The following is a 19,874-nucleotide window of genomic DNA, read 5'->3' as shown; positions in this document are numbered from 1 at the left end:
CTATCAAGCTATACAGATGAGCAGCTAAGCAAGGTAGGGTGTGAAAATCCTCCCCAAACCCTGGAGCTCCAAGAACCCCTGCAGCTCCTTCGCATTTACAGACTCTGGCTGCTGTAGAGTTCTTAACAGTGACTTTGTCAGCCACCACCAAGTGTGTCTCTCTGGTGTGTCTATAACTCTCCCAAGTTATACAGCTGTGCCTGGCCTTGCATTGTGTGGTGGATTCATCTCCTGTCTTTGTTCCCCCAGGTGCACCACGTGTCCTTTAGCTACTGTGCTCAGTCTGTAAAACACTCAGAGGACAGCATTACATCATCTACATAATGAATGCTTTTTGACAGAGGGATGCTGGATAACAAGGTGAGAGGTCTAGGGCCATCATCCCATGACAAACAGTGGATGCTGTAAAGGAGACCTTGGGGATGTACTATGAAGGTCTACTGATGACCATTCCATGTGAATACTGATGAGCCTTGAGACTCAGCAGCTAAAGGAATACAAAAAAAAAAAAAAAAAAAAAAAGCCTAGCAGAGCATAGAAAGACATCAGCACTTGTATCAGCTGTTCAGTCAAATATTTCGTAGAGAGGCAGTGTGGTTTGACTATGCTTTGCCTAGGGAGTGGCACTGTTAGATCCTCTCTAACTCCTCTCAAGTCCTTGTTAAGTGTCATGTGATGGACCTTTCCCCAAGGAGACACAACACAAAAACATTTGTTCGCCCCAGAAAGGAAGTCTGTGAGAGACCAAAGTAATGAATACATGATTATACACACATTTTCTTTGGTGAGGCAATGAAGTTTTATTGGGGTCACTGCCAGGAATATTGACGTGGGGTTACATACAAGGTACAGCAATGACTTTAAGGGGGAAAAAAAGGCATGTTTACCACCAGAAGGCCCACCCAAACTTGGGTGACAGTCCATGAAAGCTGAAAACCTGGGCCTCTTTGCATGGTTACAGGCAGCTTAGCAGTCCAAACATCTCTGCATTTCTACTACTTGAAGTCTCCTCCCCTGGCTATTTGGAGGAATAGGCCACATCATGCCTTCCTCCAAGGAGACAAGTATGCCAGTCACCCATCTAAAAATGTACAAATTCAGAGGTTTTCAGTTTGTGACTACAGAAGAGTAATTTTGCCCCCAATGTTTGGAGGTTTCTGTCTGTGATGCAATCTCTAACCTGTCTAATCCCGAGGTGACCTGCACAGCACACCTATCGGCACAGGTCTACCTAATTAATGAACCTCTCATTTGCACTTCCAAAGGTACAAGAGAGATTTATGTGCTCTGTGGGTGAAGCTGTAGCCATTCCTCATTAGGCTATGGGGGAAGACAACATGGGAGGACACTGTGAGAAGGGTCACTATGAGCTGTGTGCATGCAGCAGCAGTTTAGTGTAACCCGGTGGCCCCACAGAGGACCCGAACCCTTTAAGTTGTCTTTATCCCTTAGCACAAAGAGTGTTTTAACCCTGGGAAAGTTTTATTCAGCAAATGGTGAGGGTTTGGCTCTTAAAAGGCTTCCAAGAGAAAAAGCTTGAAGCCTGACAGAACAAATGCCAACAAGCACAGGGCCTGGGCATCCTGCAACAGCAGAAAAAAGCCTGGAGGAGGGGTGGGGGCAGTTAGTGCCACCTGGACACCTCTGTGCTCTGCAAGTGGGGAGGCAGATCCTTGCAGAAAATGGCGAAGCAGTGCATGGAAACAGCCATGCACTCTCGTGCATCAGCAGCGTCACTGATGCATCTCTGAAGACGCAGGCTCTATCGGGAAGGAACCTTGGAGCTATGAGCTGGGCACCATCTCTGACGTCAGGGCCTCTTCTTGGGGGATGAGATTTGTTCAGGGTAACCGCAGCCATCACACACAAAGAGTTTTCAGGACTGTCTTTATCCCTGCTAGAACAATAGAAAGAAATGAGACAGAGTCTGAAGGTAGAAGGGACAGACACAAACTGAAATTCTGGATACTCTTTCGCCATACTCTTTTGGACACATCTTAGCAACATTTTGCTCCTAGCTTCAGTGAGTCACGTGGACAAAGCTCACCATTGGTTTTGACTTCCTGTGAGTCTTGTGCCTACAGGCAGCTGCATAACACCAAGTACCAACAGTGGTGCTGTTGGCCGCCGCGAAGCAAGGTGGGCACCTTTGTGGGAGACTCTCTCAACATCATTTAAATCGAAGCGTGTGCTCCATTACCTTAAACTGTGCATGGCCACGAAGGTGCTGCCCTCCTTTGCCAAGCATGCTTATGAATGGCTGCTCATCCAGGACTATATTTAAGCTCCCTGAGTAAAGTCCTCACGCTCTCCTCAGAGGGGGACAGTGGCTTAATCGATTCCTAACTTGCTGAGGGTATTAAATCTTTCTCATCTCTGTATGTATCATCATCTGCGTGGTGCGTCTTTACATCCATAAACGTGAGAGCCCTTGGAGTTCAATTACAGTGTCTTCTCAGCCATCCAGGTAGCCACTAAACATCATGCGGCAGCTACAGAACGGAGTTCTCTATGTTCGGTTTGAACTTGTGACCTTAAGAGCAGCCTCACTGAGCTGTGGCTCTTTCAGGGCGACGCAGCCCTTTAAGGCCAAAGAGAGATTGTTCACGTGGATGCGCCCAAGTTCCTCATCTTCACATCAGCAGTGACCTGGGACGAGATGGAGAAACACTGCCCTTCCCCGAGCGACTCCATCCAGGGCCAGGGCCAGGGCCAGTTCTACATTGACCTTGCAGGGATCAGCTGGGGACACATTCTTAAGCCCTTTCAAGGTTTTCTGGAGAAGCTGTATGGAAAAAAAGAGACATTGGTTAACCTTTCTGCTCTTGGAGAATGCAAAAGAGCCAAAGGGGAGGAGGGACAGCAAGCCACCAGGCTACGCTGCCCAAGGGGATCCTCTTTCTCCCAGATCTTATCGAGGAGGGGAGAGGCCATGGTAACTGGAATTTGGGATGAAAATTGTCTGGTTCCCCTCCACAACACATCCTGTCCTCGTAGGCCCCTGCCAGACTGGGTCATGGTCCGGAGCCCCCAGGAAACCCATTGTCCAGTCTCCATAGTGGGTGAACTTGGATGGCCCTGTGAAACCAGCACTGAGCAGCAATGCAGGCTGCCAGCTCAAGGCAGACCTAGCTACAGGTAGCAAGGTTTGGCCAACCAGCTGTTTAAAAAAAAATGCATTCCAAGCAGATGGATAGCTTGACACAAAGTCCTATGTACCCCAGGACCAAGGCTGTAGCCTCTGTAGAGAACAGTGTGTTCATTTCCATTTCCACTGGTGTGGTCAGAGACTAAAGAGAGGCAAGTACAGAGCCTGTCTCCTTCCTTTGTGACCTCCACTGGGTAGAGACACCAAGCAGCGCCTCTCACTCCAGGCTTGGGCTCGACCCCGCTGGCCCTGCAGTTTTCCTAGCAGCGGGCTCTGGAAGCAGATGGTCAGAAATGGCTCCCCCACCGATTTCCTCTGCCTCTCACTCTCAATCTCCCTTACACGTGTCCAGCTGAGGAAGAGTGAGTGAAGAGAGTTTCAATGCCAGACATATCAAACAGAGCCAGCAGAGCTGAGAAGAAAACAACAAAACAAAACAAAACAAAACAAAACAAAACAAAAGGAAGACCATGGTGGAACTCTGGAGTTAAAATGTGAACTCCAAACCCAGCCTGGAATCACAAACGACTGCATGGCTGGGGCTACATGCCTGACTGACCAAACTTGTTCTTTTGCCGGGACAAGGGATCTGGTGAGGCCCATGATGTCGCCCCAATCCTGAGGTGGGAAGATGATTTGGCCACTTCCTTTGGTATAACTCAGTACTCCAAATGGTCTGGAGAGTGAAATTCATAGTGAAGACCTGCTGCCTAGCACAGAGGACCACACTTGTAGACCACACCCACACAGAGGACTACACTGGGACAAAGAGTGTGGGCAGCCCGATTGATACCCAGCAGCTGCTGGTGACCACATTGGCGTCCAGTGGCAAGGCGAGGAAATCTCAGTGTGCAGGGCTTGGGGAGCCACCCCTCACCGAATTCTCTGCTCCCAGGGAGCAAGGCAAGGGTCTGCACAGAGAGCGTGTGTAAAGTTTATGGCCCCTGGACACTGCCATCCTCTGCACACGGGCAGGGAGGATGGTCCTCGCAGAGATAGGAGAAACAAATAAAGTCAGCCATCTGCCTTTACCCTTGAGAACTGCATTTGGCCCACATCTAAAGAAGGTGGCTCCATCCTGAGCCTTGTGGCCATGGGCTGGGTACCATCCATTGAACAAGGGATCTTCTTGGAGATTAGAACCAAGCCACTGAACATAGAGCCATTAACATGCAGCCACTGAAATAGACCCACCAGTGTCAATTGAAATCCTCCAAGGATGCTATGGAGGGAGGATGGGCTCAGCTACCTGGTATCCCTTTCTCTTCACTTGGGCAGATGCTGTGAAGATGAGACTTCAGAAACACATCCTCTACCAGGAGCAGACCTACCATGGAAGTAACCTTACTTTCAGTGGCGCGATCAGCACAGATTAAGTCCCCTGCTGACTCGGCTGGCACATCCCTACCTTGGGGTACCCAGAAGTACACTGTGGACACTCTTACCCAGCAGGGGTTCATGCAGCTGATATCTGCGGCCACATGGTGATCAAGACATCCTTCTAAGGTGGGCACTGAGCACAAAGTAGTCCCGTGGCTACTGGCTTTGTTAAAAGCAATGCTGAGTCCCAGGCCTGAGAATACCTACTTACCTTTCGTCAGTAATAGAAAAAAAAAATTCTCAAAAGTGTAGTCAAAATGAAAGTCAAGACATGCAGGAAGAAATTCCACCAGTTTCTGGAATCCTGGGACAGGGGGCCAGCACCTTTGGTGCCTGCAGGAAGGAGGCCTGTAAAAACAGACAACAACAGAGCGTTACCAGATCGAACCAAGGCTGGGTGAAGCAGAGGCACCAGTGGAGTGTGGGGCTTCTGTTCTTGACAGCCTCACTCTGCCTCAGCACCTCTGGACAGGAGCAGGTTTGCAAGGCAGTAAGCATCCTACTGGCACAAGCTGGAGCCCACCAAGAAGAAACCCTCTTTTTCTCATGGGTACCTGTAGAGGGTAACCATAACACTTGCAGGGATGCCCACAGGGACCTATGCCTCCTACCCCCAACTCTCCTCATCAGGGAAAGTTTGTTCCCGCTTGTCCATGGCCCCAGTCCCCACCCAAAATGCTCATTCCTTTTTTCTCAGGTGCCCAACTGGAGTTTCCTCTGAACAGACTCCCCCTTTCCCTCATGCCCTTCCCCCTCCTGTCTTTCTTTTCTTTCTGCCTTCCCTGTGTCCCATTTGCCCCTCCCCCCACCCCACATCCTCCCTTTATAGCCAGTCGCCATCCTGCTAGACTTACATAGTCTCTGAACTGATCAGTGATAATGTTGGTGAGGAGGAGGGGGCAAGCTGATGAAGACCCTGAGCCCAGTGAGACACTCAGTTCTCTCACTGTGGGCGCTCCATCCCACATGTCCTGCAGAGGCTGGAGGGATGTAGCTTCATAAGGTGGAAGCCATGTGGACCACGTCCTTCTCCAGAGGACAAGACTGGCCTCATGTTGAACTACAGGAAGGAGGAGCCGTTAGCTGAGACCCAGCAGCTAGAGGAGGGGTAGGGGAGCTGGTGCCTGCCTCCCAGGGTTGTCTGAATGGCAACAGGTTGTGTGAGCAGACAGGCCCCAGGAGTCCTGGCCAGGCTCCTCCCTGTAGCTCTCAGTCCATACCAGGCTGAGCCCAGCCCTGTGGTTTGATGATCACAGAGCTGGGCCTGTTTTTACCCCTTGAAAAAGGACACAAGAAAAGGACTCTATTAGTGACTTTGACACAGTCAGGTCTTTAGCACTAAGCTAGCCCTGCTGGACCACAGCTCTCTGCCTGATTCCTCACACCTGAGCCTATGTTCCCCTTTCCCCAAGCCCACATCCCTCCTCCCTCCTCCCACCTCCCTCCTCCCTCCTCCCTCCTCCCTCCCCCCTCCTCCCTCCTCCCTCTTTCTTCCCCCCTCTTGCCTCATTCCTTAGTCCCTGCTCACACCCTCTGCTCTCTGCTCCTGGCTCAACTTCCCCAGAGTTCACATTAGGGGGATGCAGAGGAAAAGCTCCCTCTCGGATCACAGACAGCATAGGGTCCGTGCCCTCTATACATGGGCCCATCCCGTCGGCAACTGGTCGTGCCTGTGCTGTGCTTCCCATGAGACCACAGTTCCCTCCCCTTGTTGTCTCTCACCTGGGAAATGTGCTGTTTTCCTCTGAGATAGAGAGGCAACAACATAGAGTGTGAAGCAAGTGACCAATCTGCACCCCACCTCCTTCCAGCCCCTTTGTCTAGTGGTGTGGGAGGCTGTGGGGGCCTCCTGGCTGCGGCCAGTGCTCACTGATGATAGAACCCAGTGACCAGTGATGGCTCTTCAGGGGATCTCCTCCTGTCGCTCTCCTCTTTTGTTCTCCTGTCCCGGGGAGGGTTCATGGAGATGATGTCATCAGGTGATGTTTCATTGGATCCCAAGTCAAAGCGGATCTCCTCCACAACATTGCAGCTGCTCACAGCATCCTCGGCTGCATGGTGTGGGGTTGGGTTGGAAGGACAGGCAGCACGGTAGGTCAGGTAAGCTGGGCCTTGAGCAGCCCTCCCTCCTTCCTTTCTCATCCACCTCCTGCAGTTGGTCCTTCCCAGACGAGATGAAAGTGGGAAAGAGGCAGATGGTAGGAGGACCTGTAGGGCTCATGTTTGAATGGCGCTTCACAAACTTCCCTGTTGGATGAAAAATGTGCCCATGGCTTAATCGGTATCTCAGTACAGTATATGTTCCTGTGACCTCATCAGGCTTTCTCTTTCCTACAGACTCCATGACTTTTTGGACTTTGTAGCTCACGGTGCCTATGGCTTCCACAATCTTGGCAATTGGAATTATTGGGGTGATCACTGGGAAAGCTGGTGGCAAGGCTTCATCACAGAGACTTAGCCATGGGAACCCCACGGGGATATCCTTTCCTCAGGACCTACAACAGACAGTAGGATAGAAGGGTTCCCCAGTTCTGACAGGCTTGGTGGTCTCAGGGGCCTGCGATTGGCTGGTGCAGATCTGAAAGGCTCAGTGTCTTGTATAGTGTAAACCCAGCAGCCATAGTGTAAATCAAGATGCCAGGACTCCACATGTCCATGGGGAGTCTATGACAGCCTGAGCCCTCCAATAGCTCTGGTGCTAAGTGAGAATGTGTGTGGCAGACTTCTTCTGAGATCTGGCCAGCAGTGACTTTTATGGCCATCCCCAAGTCTCAAAGTTCCATCATTTAAACACTGACTCCATCCCCCACCTATGGGCTCTAGCAACGAGCTCACCTTTCTGGGAGATCTGCCGTGGGCTCCAAGTATCTCAACCATTCTCGTCAGTGTTTGAGGCTAGGATGTCTCTGGTCCCAGGAAGTCACTTTATGAACCTTCCTCCCCAGCAGACAAGCATGTCAGTTGGCCTACCATCACTCACAAAGGCCCAAACGCAGCTTCTTGGCAAAGAAGGTTCAGTTGGGCTCACAGTTTTGGAAGCTTCGGTTCACACTCCACTCTTTCCATTGTTTGAGGCCCGAAGTGACACGTTATGGCCAGAGTATACAGTAGAACAAAACTCACTTCGCAACCAGGCAGCCAAAGGAAGAGGGTGGGGTGGGGGAGAGAGAATCTGGCAGGTGTGAAACATTGGGATTCTACAGCTCTCTCCCAGAGAATCCCTTCAGTGACTCAAAACGCTCTCACTGAACCCAGCTCCCAAAGGCTCTCCCATCTCAAGTGACAGACACAACTTTCCATGCTTGGGCTGGCTGGGCTGTTCTACAATCAAGCAAGATCAGTGCCTTCTGGGAGGATGGCTGAGATGCCCACCCTTGCTTTTTCCCTCCTGCCCTGAGCTGTTATAATACACTTGGAAGGCAGCCTGACAGCAGAGGTGACAGGGTTGTAGGAGAGCTGCCAAGGGCACGGCTCTCACTGGCACTATCTCTGAGATGCAGGCAGGCTCTTGGCCTGCTCCTCTCATAATTCTTTACCCACGGAATCCCACACAGCAGCTTTTGTAAAAAGCCGGAACACATCCCTCCAGGTCTTTTGCCTTTTGTGTGGCAAACTGTTTTATTTCCATTTCTTCTTCCCTTCAGAGTGCGTGACTTCCCCCAAATATGGAACCGGAGGTCAACTCTGCTTTAGACCAATGAAAAATTAGTTCCATATGTACGCTGCCCATGATTGAAGGAGCTACTACCAAAGAGTAGAGACTAAAACATCCATGAGCTGTGAAGCTGGTCAGCTGAGGATTCTCCTGGCTCACACGCAGTGCTAATTTCTACTTGATACAGCTTTCCCCTGGGAAGGAGGAGCTGTCGAGTCAGGGGATAGTAGTCTGTGTGTGGCTCCCGATGCCTGGGTGTGGAGAAAAATGCCTGTTTCTTAAACTCTCTATTCCCAGGACACACATTGCTTCAGACCCCCCTGAGTTCAATAGGACAGCTGGCGCCATAGCATTGGGCCACTCCACTGGGCCAGGAAGCATGAATTAAGGAAACAGCACACTTCCATTGGCCTAGAACCAATCCCAGGGACCCAGCCCAGTTTGATTTCATCCCCTGCATGGACTGGAGATACTTTACAGCACCCTCAGCTCCTCTAAAGACAAGCATAAGGAAGAGACAGGCAGGGAGTCAAAACACATTGCACAATGGGGTTGAAATATCCACATATACAAGTAGCTGGGTTTATACATTCATGATAAAGAGAGCTGATTGGGTGTTGAGAAGTGACCTGGTATGGAACACCAGTTCAAAGCTAACCCAGCAAATGGGCTGCAGAAGAGCTGCTCCCCCCCCCAGTCTAGTCTAGCCTGGTTCCTCTGACCCAAGGCTAGCCAAGGTCAGCCTCCCAGCTCCCAGTCTTCCCAGTATTTGGTCTTCCTAGCCTTGCAGCCCCCCACCGAGATTATCAACTCCCCTGAAGTGAGCTCTCTGCTGCTCAAGGCTTTGACACTTGAGTTCTAAGTCGTCCCTCATTCACCAGTGACACAGCCCACAAGGGGTGCTCATCAGACACCCTCGAAGAGCACTCCAAGTGGTCACATCTTGTCTCCAGTGTCCTTGACCTTCTATAGAAAGGACAAGACAGGAAGTGGAGGCCCCACCCTCGCAGTTTTGGGGGTGGAAACTGCTCCTTCGCACTAGGAAGTGACCTGCACCATGGAACCTCTCCTTGGCCGGGCTTCCCACTGGTGTGTACATCACCCAAAGTCCCTTGACTCCTGTCCCTTGTCTCTAATTGTTTGCTATCTTGAGCAGCTGCCAACCCCCAGAAAGCATGGCTTTTCACCAGGCAGGATCCCATGTGAACCAAATTTATGTCAGTAAGTGATGGTGAAGTTGTTGAGCTGCCCCACCTGGATTCCAAGCAGCGTAAAGAGTACTACGGGAGGATGAAGGCCATGCTGCCCAGTGGGATAGTGTGTTCAGGAGGGCAATGGAGACCACAGTGAGAAGAGGCTCTGGACTTCCTGAGCAAAAGCACCTCTGTCATGGGGAAGGCATATTTAGCCAGAGTTCAGATTCATAGGCAACAGAAGGGTGCCCATAAATGATGTGCTAAGACAACTTTGGAGTTTGGAAAACGGCATTGCTAAGATCCCTCGCTCAGTCACCCTGTGTGAGCACAAGCACGTGACATTTCTTCCTGACATGACAAATCCCTGAGGCAAGAAGGCTTATTCTGGCTCGCAGTCTGAAGGGACACAGGGCCTTTGTTGTGGTTAAGTCACTGCAGAAGGCATGGAAGGTATGGGTAATAGGGACAGGAAGCCAGCCGGTCACAACTGGCTGAGCCTAAACAGGAAGTGGTGCTGGGTTATAAACCTCAAGAGCCCGCCTCAGTGACTCATTTTCTCTAGCCAGGATCCACTTCCTAAAGGTTCCACAATATTCCCAAGTAACGTCCTCTCACGAGGAACAAATGTTCAAACACGTGAGCCTGGGGGACAGTTCACATCCAATCACAACAGCATCCCTCTCCCCAGCTCTGCTCCTCCATTTTATATACAGCATGTTTCTCTCCACTCAGGGGTTCAAGGCTCCCCGACAACACAGTTGGGCCGTGAGAGCAGAAAACCAAAGAGTAGATTTCAAGTTAGAACAGTCCATGGTAGCACATTGTTGGTAACATTTGCCAAGTAGAACTGAGGAGCCTCCAGGGAGGGAACACCCTTACCCCAGTGCCTCTCGCTGGAACCAAGTTCTGCAGAGGAGAACACTCTGTGCAGGGTTTCGCCTGCAGGCAAGTCACATCTTCCTGGCTTCTCACGTTTCCACCCAACAGCCTTTCCCTAAGAATGATTCATCCTTCGTGATCATATGCCAGAAAGATTTTACTGAAGGAACCCTGTTATAGCTGTCTCGTGTGAGGCTATGCCAGTGCCTGACAAATACAGAAGTGGATGCTCACAGTCTTCTATAGGATGGAACACAGGAAGCCCAATGGAGAAGCTAGAGAAAGCACCCAAGGAGCTGAAGGGGTCTGCAACCCTATAGGTGGAGCAACAATATGAACTAACCAGTAGCCCCAGAGCTCATATCTCTAGCTGCATATGTAGCAGAAGATGGCCTAGTCAGCCGTCACTGGGAAGAGAGGCCCCTTGGTATTGCAAACATTATAGGCCCATTCCCAGTACAGGGGAATGCCAGGGCCAAGAAGCAGGAGTGGGTGGGTAGGGGAGCAGGGCGGGGAGAGGGTATAGGGAACTTTCTGGATAGCATTTGAAATGTATATAAAGAAAATATCCAATAAAAGAATTTGGTTTGTAACTACAAAAAAAAAGATTCATCCTGTACTTCATCCAAAGGGGGGGGGGGGGACAGACACAAGAGCACGGAAGGGGCTCTGTGGACCCACTGTTACAAAGTGGGGCCCACCTGGACCTTCACCTGTACACTGGGGCAGGCTGCATCCTGGGAACCTATACTATGCAGCAGAAATAGGATTCCCTTCCTAGTTTTACAGGACCAGCAGAAATGACAGTTCCCACTCGGGAGCCAGCACTGCACGCTTGCCTCCTACCTGCTGCTGTTTATCTGCAGCCAGCCAGCAAGCTGCCAGCTCAGATGAGCAGGCTGCATGAGGACCAGGCAATTTCTCTTCTGGCACTAAAGGCAGAAAGGGAGGGGAGGAGCAGCCTAAGTGCTTTTGAGGCAGCACAAGCATGCCCGCGTGTGGTCAACGGCCCATGCTGTTAGCCACGGGAGAGACGTTTTGTACCAGCCTGTGCTCAGAATGGCTCAGCCCACTCCTGATCTGAGGACAATCTGGTCAGAGCACAAACCCTTGGTCTCTGTCGGTACCACTTCACTGGGAGTGGGCCCATCTTCCTCACAAATGGGGTTACTGCACTCTTCAGAGCCTGAGAGGAAAAGGAATGTTCTAGCTTGGGCTCCAGCTTCCTCTCCTCTCCCCAAAGCCCTGTAACCTCCCCCTCCTCTCTGTGCATGCATGTGTATGTATACTTGTGTATGTGCATGTATGTATGTATGTATGTATGTATGTGTGTGTGTGCCTGTGTACACGAGTCAATGATTACATGAATGTGTGCCCTTGTGTGTGCATGCACGGTCATGTGTGCAAGTGCCACGAGGCATATGGATGCCAGAGGACAACCTCCACTGTTAGCCCTCATCTTTCCCCTTGCCTGAGGCAGGGTCTCTTGGTATTTAGCACCATGGTAGCTGGCCTGACAGAGAGAGCTTCAGGGATTCTCCTGCCTCTCCTAGCTCGCCTGAGATGTGCTGCTCTTATAAATGCCAGCTACCACTACAAGGTTTTACATGGATTCTAAGGATCCAAACTTAGGTCCTTACACTCCAACTGTGTCCCCAGATCAAAGTCCTAATGGTACCTGTTTGCAAGAACGCACGTGAGTACACACACACACACACACACACACACACACACGGCCTTGACCTTGACCTAGGGCCCTTCCCCCTTGTGACCTTAGCACCTTCTTCTTTCACTGAGGGCTGCACCCAAGGCACCCTGTGCCTGCCTCTGCTCTCCTGTTTCCTCTGCTGCTCCCTTGCCTCTTACCTCACATCTGGATGGGAGGCTGGAGGCTTCCCAAAGATGCTCTGGGGCTCTTCCAGATGGGCAGTCTCCCAAATCCTTCATGTCCCCTGAATCTTTCTGATGTCATTCTTGCTCTTCGATGTCCTCTATCTGAGAGCAGGGTCTCTCTCCTCCCATCGCCTTGGCTCCCTGCCTAAGTAAGGAGTCACCAGTCGCCTAAGTCCCTGAAAACTCTAGTATCAACCTGAGTCTGTCTCCTGCATGCAGGGTAAACTTGGTGTGTGTCTTTTTCTAACAATCATTTTCTCTCCATGCAGTGGCTTGCTGCCACAAGAGCACCTTGGGGTTCCTCAGACCATTCTGTGATCCACCTGTTCATACATACCCTCTATTCCACCTCCATCTTACTACATCCCTCACATCTGCATGTTGATGTAGCCAAAGTAGCTTTGCATAGATGTGGGACCACTTAGCTTGCATTATGGGGGAAAGACTAGGTGTGTGTGGGGTGGGTGTATGTGTGTACGCACTCACGCACATATGTTCAGACGCACATGTGCATATCCTCACACAGCATACATATATGTGTAAACACACATGAATAAGTATATGGGAAAAGACACATAGAAACAGGGAAATAGAGATGGGAAACAGAGCTTGGTGAGGTCACTTCCCGTCCTCTAGTCCCGCCTTTCCTGAGGTAAGCAAGCAAGCTTTTATTCTTCCTCCAAGATTCTAAATTCAGACTGATATAAAACCCAAAAATGTTCTGAACAGCCTTAGGCACAGAAAAAAGTCCCAGCACTGAACAAACACATCCCCACGGGCACGCTCAGGAGAAAAGCAAGCAGCACGCAGCAGAACTGGGTTTGGCCTTGTGATGGCCTTGGATAGTCACTCTCACAGTCTACCTGCAATGCATGCTGAGAGGAAGAAAAGAGAGGCATGAGGGAACTTGTCAGAAAAGCAAGTGTGACCTCAAAGGTGCTTATTTAGCCACCCCCACCTTCCATCCCTCCCCTGGATAGCTGTCCCGAGTCATAAGAGGTTCCTGGCTAGGGGTGAAGCAAGGAGGGGAAGAGTCAGGTCCACAATGGTGAAAAGACCATTCTCTATTTGACTTATTCCCTGAGAGTATATCATGTCCCCTCAGAAGAGAGTCCCCACAGAGCATCCTCTTGATGACCCTGGCACCCTACAGACTTGATTCCACTATGCTAGACACAGACTCTTTACCCATCTAGGACGCTGCTCAGCAGGATGCTAAGAATATAGGTTTTCTTGTCTTTCCATGCGCTCAGAACGCTTAGCCCTGGGAAAACCCAACAAGTCAGTCATCCAAGGTGATAACTGCACAAATAAGTCAGTCTTCAGGACAGAGCTTCAACAGTGTTGGGGAGACGTTCCGTGGGTAGCTCTGAGGGGGCTGGGGAGAGGCGCGGGGGTAAGGTCCTTACAGTGCACATATAACCATCTGATCTTGGATCCCCGCACCCACATAAAGAGCCACGTCTGGTTGGTGCATGCCTGGAACCCCAGTACTGGGTAGGGGCTCAGAGATAAGTGATCCTTGGCGGCTCACTGCTCAGTCCAGTCTACCAGAAATCAGCATGTGACGTTCAGCAAGAGATCCTGTCTCAGTAAATAATGTGAGTGCTTACTGAGAAATGACAGCTGACATTTACCTCTGGCCTCCACAGATGCGCCTACCTCAACGTGCAGCCTGTATAGCTCATAAAGACACAGACTTAGACATGAGCAATAAAAGTTTAAAAACAGGGAGCTTTAAAAAGTGAACTGTGCCCCTGGAGAACTTTCTAGATTTCTCCTCCAGGAGAAACAACTGGAAAGATGCCGAGTGGGCCGCTCCCTGAGACCTACAGATGGCTGCATTCCAGACCACGAAGCAGAAGGCTGCTCCGTCCTTCTTGGAACACTTCAGATAACACAGAACTCAGCTAGAGGTCTGAGCCTCAGCTGCAGGAAAACAAGTTCATTGTTTTCTCAAGGACTGGTGCACTTCGATTTCTGATGGGGTTGTGTCCCCATAACTAGAGAACATCGTCGAAGCAGGCACAGAGCAGTAGAGCATCAGTGTCCCCCCCCCCGGGGGTGGGGGGAGGAGCAGGGCTATTGGAGCCTACAAGAAGCTACAGCCTACAGCCTACTCTCTCTGACCAGCATCTTACATAAAAAATGGTCATATAGGACATCACTATCCCTGAAAACACAAACATTTAAAACCCGAGGTATGGTTTCTTCTGATTGCCTATAGTTTCTTTAAACGATCATGAAATCAAACAAACAAACAAAAAAAAAAGATAACTTTCTCAAACCACCGTATGCCAGGAACCACGTGCATTAACTGGTCCCTTGACAGCAGCGGGCTGTAGAGTATGGAACTAGGCAAGGGCAAAGAGCAAATACTCTGTAGCCAAAAAGACAGTACTAAGAACATGTGTGAGATCAGACAGTACAAACACTTCAGGAGAGGCCACGAGGAGAGAGATTTAGCTAGAAAAGTATTTATTAGGATTGACCAAAGGGCTGAGGCAAAATAAGATACAAGGAGGGCTCCTCGATTCCTATGTGCGGAACTAGACACACAAGACACCATCCACTGCAGGAGAGGCTATGGAGGAATGGGAGGCCAAAGGACAGACAGGTCATGTCTTGGTTTCTAGAACTGAGAGGGGGCCTTCAAGATAACTACGATATGACTCTAAGCCAGCCAGCCATGAGCTATACAAATTTCAAGCTCTGAAGATTATGTCAATATGATGACATATATATATGCACACACACACACACACACACACACACACACACACACACATATATATATATGCAAATCAGTGGTGTGTGGAGCTGAAAGGACATAATCCCATAACTAAAACTTGAACCTAAATTGAGGTCAACATTGAAAGGATTCGCTAGCTCACAGAACAAGAAGCATGGCCTTAGAGCCACTAAAGGGTGACTCATCCCACCATGACACAGACAAGCCATGTTTCTTGGTAATCACCCCAACATTTGTAGGATTTGACTAAATTTGTAGGATGCTAAAGTCGTGGTGGTCCTACAGTTGTCCGGGAGCCGAGGAGCCCTGTCTCGGGTAAATAAAAGGTCTGATGTCCCTACGGTCTCCCTATGGTCTCAGTCTCTCCTATTGAGAATGAGGAGCAAGGCTCAGAAAAGCAACTCAACAGAGGAAGTTGGATCCCATGCAGGGACGCTCCCATCTGACTGGCACGTACCTACCGGGCCTGTATCCCAAGTCACGTGAGAGGATGGGCCAACCTGGAACCTTGACAAGAAATAAGGAAGTGGCTGTAGGAGGAAATTAAGGTGTTCCAGGTGAAAATTCAGAGGTTTTTTTTTTTTTTTTTTTTTTTGAGAAAAAAAAAAAAAGGAGAAGGAAGGGCCCAGTTTAATGGTGGTTTTACAGGGTGAACCTGTCAGGAGACTGAGGTGCAGCCAAAGAGGAGGAGGAAACCCAGGACGGAGGGCAAATAGGCTTCACCTGTTGTTCTCATTTGTCCAGAACTCCGCAAAGCGTGCATGCAGCGTGCAGAGGCTGTTAGTCACCCGAACCCCGGGTGTCTTGGTGGCACAGTGCCAGCAAAAGCTAGATTAGAGCGATGGCAAAGTGACAGGGAAGAGAAAACTGGAGACAGTTGTAGGCAGCCCCTGCGGGAAACCCCACCCCCGCAGAGTGTAGGGCAAGCTTGATGTTTCTGCTGGGCTTTAATTGATGGAAGAAGCTTACTGTATTTTGCAAATCACTGCAGGAACCCAGGAGAGAGAAAGAGAGGACTAAGCAGGGAGGAAAAGAGATGGTGGACGGGAAGATAAGAAACAAGACCGAAATGATTTGGAGAGAGTGGCAGGGACAGGCCTTAGGTAGGAGGAAGCAGCTCTTCCTACCAGGCAGGACAGGCAGGCCCTGCAAGGCTGTGATGGTTAATACTGTCGACCTGACAGGAGGGATCCAGTGTCTCCTAGGAGACAAGCCTCTGGGCATGCCTACCAAGGAGCTTCAAGACAGAGAGGGAAGGTTTGCCCCAAATGAGGTTAGCGCCATTCAATGCCTGGGGTCACAGACTCCATGAAAAGGACCAGAATTCATTATTCATTCATTCACTCACTCATTCAATCATTCTCTCCCTCCCCCACCCCACTTCATCCTCCCCCTCCTGCCTCCCCCCTCCCCTCTCGCTCCTGTCGCCATGCTCCCTCACTATAATGGACTACGTCCTCAGACTGGCAGCAATAATCCTTTCCTTCCTCAAACTGCTTTTCTTTGGGGGGGGGGGGTTGCCACAGTGAGAGAAGAGTAATTCCGACAACAGATGTGTGGAAGTGACTGGTCTTAAGGGGATGAGTGATGCCCATGTGGTGGCTCCTGTTTTCAGCACGAAGGCTGTTGTGCACTCTGTCCACGTCTCCATGAGCCTAGGGCAAGAGCAGTCAGCTGAAACTTAAAACCCCCAGGTTACTTTCAGGAGTTCTCAACAACTATCACCCACCCTGCATCCCTACGTCCCGAGCCACCTGAGGAAGCAGAATTCAGACTCGCCATTGGGGAGGAAGCAGAAAGATCATATTTATTACTGACTTGAGTTAGAGAATATGATGTACCTCTGCTGGGAGGACTCACTGACATCCATCCGAGTATGACTGGACCAGAGGTAGCACAGTTCTGACCCCACAAAGCCCAGCAGGAGAGACAATGGGTTAAAGAAACTTTTAGCCCCCAGGATGGGCAGAACTTCATCAAGAAATGACAGAAGCAGGGAAATCACACCTGGAAGGCTGAGGCTAAAAATGTAGCCAGACCTAACCACTGGGGAGAGGGAAATGCATTGCACTGAATGATGACATCATCAAAGCTAAGCGTGCTTACCTCAAAAATATAGAAAAAGAAACAGATGTAAATAGCAGCACTTCCTCTAGCAGAGGCAGGAAGTGATACCCCACCCCAATCTATTAAATGATCCCAGATAGACCAATTAAATTAATTCCAAGACCACTCACTCTGTGACCAAGATGGAGCCTGCCCTCTTTATACCATGCCAACCTTTGTCCTTCAGTTCCACACTCCAGGTCCCCACTAAGTCCATAAGGAGAAGACACATTTCTGTGCCTTGTGCCAAACACCGGGGCCGGGGTGGTGGTGGTAGTGAGGCTCAAAGGACATGGTCTGCAGCTGATGAGTTCCCAGGCAAAGACGCTGCATCTCCTGGAAGCTTCCAATTTCTGAAGCTTATGCAGTCACCTGAGAGGGTTCGAAGACCCTTTGAAGGACACAAATTCCCTTAGAGAGAAGTGGATACCACAGTGACCCCTCACCTGGAATATGATTCGTATTCCATATTCAATAGTTCCCTGGATAACAAGTGAAAACACTAAAAATAAGAACCACCCAGCTCAGGTACTTCTACCAGTAAACTCCAAGAAACATCTAAAGAAGACACGATACTGATTTTTCATACTCTCTTCCAGAAAACAAGAGGGCAGATCTGTGGTTAGGGCATGAAGGCAGAACTCTCATGACTGGGATTAGTAGGTCTCAGAGCCTTAGGCCTGGCCGTGCAGGATTGTAATCCCGGCTTTAGGGAGGCTGACATAGGAAGATCAGAAGTTCAAAACAAGCCCAGGCTATACAACCAGACTCTATCTCAAAAGTGCGAGAGCTTTCCTACCCTCGTAGCACGAGAGCGAGAAGGTGCTAGCTACTAAACCCACCGTGGCCTTGGTCTTTGACTTTCAGCTTCCTGGACTATGAGAAACACGGGCTGGGGGACAAGTCACTTAGGAAACGCCGGTCACGCAAGCATGAGGGCCTGCACGCTCTCCAGAACCCACATCAAAAGTCAAGCAGGGTGGCACCAACTTGTATCCCCATGCTGAGAAGGTAGAATCAAAAGGGAGCTGGTGCTGGCCAGCCATGTTAGCCTACTCAGTAGACTCCAAGTTCAGTGAGTGACCTGACTCAAGAAACAAAGCAGCAAAGAAAAACAAAGGTGAGTGGCTCACAAGAAAGATGCCTGAGGTTTCCCTTGGCTTCCACATACATGTTCGTATATCTGTGTGCATAGGACATCAGCAATGCATGCTTATACATACACTCATGATAGATAGATAGATAGATAGATAGATAGATAGATAGATAGATAGATAGATAGATAGATGATAGAATAGAAACAATTTTGTTGTCTAAAAGCTAGCATGTGCTAGTTTGTCACAGCAGTATAAGTGAATTAAGACAGTTGTCCTGACCCAAGCTGGTATGGGAACAAGTCTGAGAGAGCCACAGAGTCTGAGCTCTCCGCCGAGTCACGGCAGACTACCCCACCCTGCCTGAAACCTAGGGTTCCTACACGCTTATTTCCTAGAGTCTTAGCCCTCCCATCCCCCGAAGCAGACCGAGAGTTACTGTTCCTAAGCAGCTCTAATCAGTAGCTGATTAGACTGGAGACATTAAGCTACAGGAAAATGCTTGGTTTCTGGTTACTTCTGAGTGCTCAGTCTCAGAAAGTGCAGTCGAGGAGCACTTCACCAGTGAGCTGTTCCCCAGAGGTGTCCTGTAAGTAATGGGTGTGGGAGCTGTGGTGCTAAGGCAAGCCAGACCACAAACATCAATTATTCAGGCAACCAGCTGTGAGAGAGAGACAACACCCTGGATTCTCTGAGGCCCTTGTCTCCCATATATATAACAAGGAGGGTCATTGACCTTATCTGGTGTCACTGACAATTAAATGAAGCTAATCGAGGTAGCAGGCAGTGTGTACCCACGGTCTCTGACAGCACAGAGCCTCAAGGATGCCCCTTCTTCCACTCTCTCTCTCCTCCACGCCCAGATGTATGCCTCCTCTGGCTCTGAGCTACTTGGACCTACAATCACACAGAGATGCTCAGAACTCCCCCCCCCCCCCCCCCCGGAGATCTCTGCCATCACAAGGCAATCTCAACAAGGGCTGGTATTCTGAAAGTCTCTCTGTAGGCTACCTGGTGGCCACTCTTCGCAATGATGAGAGAGGTAGGTGGCACATGTTCGATCCTTTGTGCATGTTCAGGAAGGACACAATGAATGATATTTGTAACTTAGGGAGGTAAGGATGAGAGAGATTCATGTAAAGATGGTGGGTATCAAAGCAGAGCCAAAGCAGGGGGCATGGAAGACACACAAATGTGTCTGGTGCTAAGAACTGTCACAAAAGTCTCTGCCAGCGCCATAACCTCGTCTAAAAGCTACTACAGCCTACACAGAAAGCATGACTACGAGGATGTCTGTCTACCAGCTGTCTATCCAAACCTGAGTCTGCCACGTGTGTTAGTGAGTCTTAGGGTGAAGACTATTGTTTCAGAAGCATTCCGTCATGCTGCCTTTGAACACTTGCTCTTGTCTCGAACTCCATAACTGGACAATCAGTGGCTTCCCATGAACTAACTCCTTGTGGGTCTTTCTCACAATTCCTTTCAATAGGTAGCCCTTTCCTATGAGCATATGGTTTGAGGGATATCCTAGTTCCCTTTCTGTTGCTATAATAGAACATCCCGTCTCAAAACAACTTAAGGAAGGAAAGGTTCATTGGAGTTGTACTTCCTCGTTACAATGTATCTAACTGAGGGCATCTAACGCAGGCGCTCCAGCAGCCAGCAACATCACTTCTCCAGTCAAGAGCAGAAAGTAATGAATGGGCGTCTGTACTGGCTGGGTTTGTGTGTCAGCTTGACACAGGCTGGAGTTATCACAGAGAAAGGAGCC

General features: G+C 49.9%; 1 long non-coding RNA gene across 1 annotated transcript in view; it reads right to left on the bottom strand.

Annotated features, from left to right (window-relative positions):
* Positions 1-781: 781 nt before the first annotated feature.
* 4921525O09Rik (RIKEN cDNA 4921525O09 gene) overlaps positions 782-19,874 on the bottom strand; it is a 27,420-nt gene continuing 8,327 nt past the window's right edge. The window contains exons 4-8 of the long non-coding RNA NR_045061.1: positions 6,251-6,775; positions 5,383-5,804; positions 4,740-4,876; positions 2,201-2,785; positions 782-1,894 (exon numbers count right to left, since the gene is read on the bottom strand). This is a non-coding gene — a long non-coding RNA (RIKEN cDNA 4921525O09 gene). The remainder of the gene's footprint in view (positions 1,895-2,200; positions 2,786-4,739; positions 4,877-5,382; positions 5,805-6,250; positions 6,776-19,874) is intronic.

Source organism: Mus musculus, chromosome 13 (assembly GCF_000001635.26).
Source record: "Mus musculus strain C57BL/6J chromosome 13, GRCm38.p6 C57BL/6J".
NCBI lineage: Eukaryota > Metazoa > Chordata > Mammalia > Rodentia > Muridae > Mus > Mus musculus.
The sequence above is the reverse complement of the archived record's forward strand: the minus strand, read 5'-3'. Positions and strand labels throughout refer to the sequence as shown.